The sequence below is a fragment of the Trichinella spiralis genome (genome assembly GCF_000181795.1).
Source record: "Trichinella spiralis strain ISS 195 chromosome Unknown Scfld3452, whole genome shotgun sequence".
Classification (NCBI taxonomy): Eukaryota; Metazoa; Nematoda; class Enoplea; order Trichinellida; family Trichinellidae; genus Trichinella; species Trichinella spiralis.
In genome coordinates this window covers 2,079-5,043 of record NW_003530391.1, presented here as the reverse complement: position 1 = coordinate 5,043, position 2,965 = coordinate 2,079, and positions in this window count along the sequence as shown.

The window sequence follows — 2,965 nt, the reverse complement described above, 5'->3', positions numbered from 1 at the left end:
GACCTAGCGTAAAGTCGGCGACTAACGGGCCCCCAAAAACCGAATGATTTGGATTCACTGACAAACATGTTTCTGTGCAAACGCTCAGGTCTGTACCTGCGCCCTGATTAAATGCTATTACCGATTTATCGCATTATATCACCTCACGCTGAGTACCAGCGTTTGCCCATAAATGTGGGAATCACTTGGATTTTTCTATTGCTCTGATGGTTTGCCACACTTGAAATCATATAAAATTAGTGCTTAATTATATGGGAAAGAGATTCTCATGTGCTGTATCGAGGATCTTGTTTGCTACTGAGAAAACTTCCTTTGTAATAATTGTAATTACTTTAATGCGCCTTGGTTGGCGAACACTATTCTGAATTATACGTAAAGAAACTGTTTTGAAAATAGAAATGTGATTATGTATGTCCATATAGGGTAATTTAATAGTGAAGCACTTCATATTTGGGAAAACTTTGATGGAAAACAATCATCCAAATTATGATCAAGGCTGAGTAGCTAATCTAATGCTATAAGTTATTCGACCAGTTAGTGATCAAAACTTGGTAACTAATAAAATAGCATAACTCGTTAGCCAATTACCGATCAATTGCCTATGTTGTATGAAATGTAGATTTCAGAAAATTTTTCAAGTTTGCGCTCCACACGTTTTGCTTTTCATAAAAATCATATCATAAATATCATCACGCTCCCACGGTTATTGATTGTATATTTTGCTCGTTCGATTTAGTCAGCTCAAAGTTTTCATCTTGTTCTTGAAATGTCATCTGAATAACTTGAATTTATTTTGATTAAATCAGCGATTTGAACTTTGTATATGATGAGTAAATTTTGCTGAGAATATAAATTTTTATTCATCTGCATGTTCATATGTTGCTGCTTGCGTTATTAGTTGATTTTAATGTATTTCTGAAGCTAGTAAAATCAATTATAAACAATAATATCGTACTGAAATAATTTATATAAATTTATACCTAGTCGTCAAGTTGAATTTACTGTAAAATAAATGAATACTTCAAACTGAAAAAACAAGAAAATTGAGTTAGGTTTTTCTGTTTACATTAGAATGAACTAACCAAGCGTGACACGCCCTACGAGCCGATCAAGCTGTGACGTTAGATCAGCCAACGGTTGCTCATTACACCACGCGACGTTAACTGAATAAATAGACTACTTGGCCAGAAATGACTGTCAAGAATACACTGACAGACAAGTGGAGAAAGCTTCTGATTTTATTCCTCTGAAAATTAACAAACCAAAAAAACTGTTCTCATAAAAAGTTAATTTTAATTTAAAATACATTAATTTTACTTTTTTACCTAGTTAACATTCACATCAGCAAATATGCTGATAATGTCATTGAGATTATTGATTGATTATTATCATGAAAATATGCTAATATGCATCACTCATTGTCATATAAAATGAAAATTCGAAATTATAATAGCTTTTACAAAAATGTTTTTATAAAACATTTATAATAAGCAATGGAACTGTAAACAAAAGTTTAAGTCTGAAATCAGAGATTAAATTTCAACTTATCAAGCTTATGAAAATTTGTCTGCATTGCCAGTCTTGAATAATAGCAATCCATATGATGCATTAATCGTTAAAAATGTCAATGACAGCGTTGCGAACAACTGGTCATGTAATTGAAAGATCGGTGATGAAATGTCGATGATATATGAATATTCATTTATTCAAAAACAGCAAAAAACGTCTCTATACGAGCATTTCACATAAAAAATATCAACTATAGTTGAAATTATTGATAATTTTTACCTATAACTAACATGTTCTCATGATAAATTAATTGTTAAATTTGAAATAAAAATTTGATATCACAAAAATGTACGATCATTAAAGAGTGATCACTAACTCAAATTGTTCACAAATTAGTTCATTATTAATTGATCAAAACTGATTACAAGACACACAAAAATAATACAGAATTAGCCCACTGAAATAGCAACGTGGACAAGATTTTTCTTAAAGATAAACTAAAAAAAACATTTTGAATTTGAAAAGTTTCAATGAATAAAAAAATCCATTTCCCTTATCATTTCATTCCATTGTTACTTTAACGAATACTTAATAATGAATGAAATTTTCAAAACAATACTCTTTTCAAAGTACTGAAACTGTTCAGTGTTATTACATTCCAAAAGTTCATGCTCATCCTTTGTCGCGACATGTCACCACGGTCAACTTTACATTAAAAGTTTAGTTTCCGTTTCATCCATTCAAAATGCTTTTGAAAAATAAACAAATTTTTAAACATATAGTTTTATAACATCTAGGTCGTTTATTCGCTTTCCAAAAAGAAGATTAGTATTGGTGATTTTTAACAGGAATAATAAGTTATATGCGCATAAAATTTTCAGTTTCAGTTGAAATTTAAACCCGTTATTTTTGAACACGGTTAGAATTAGAATATTTAATATTAATTTAACAATAATTTCACAAGATAACTATTTTTAACTTGAAGAATTTAAACTTATTTGACATTTTTATTTGTGCTTGATTATCCATAACACATTTTTGTACAGGCATACGGTTGTTTCATTCTTGTCCATCATTCTGGTATTACCGTTGTGTGACATTCTTAGTTGCAGTTGTCATATTTTCTCGTGGTTGCTTCACAAGTAATATCACAAACTAAAAGTTCTGTTGATTAATTTTTAATATCATCAAACGAAATGACGACATCTCTACCTATTCGATTTCAAGAACATGCTCAGGTTGTGTATATTTATTTAATTCATTAAAGTTTATTTTACAATTTTTACATTTTCTTTGTGCATTGTATGATTATGCACAAACCTCCATTTTTAATTAAAGCAGTTGGCCATTTATCGAGTACTGAAATAAATATTACCATATTAAATTTACATGGAATTGAAAGTAACTGTTTGCGTTGTTACTGCTCGTAATAATTCTGCTGACTTTCTATATTTTT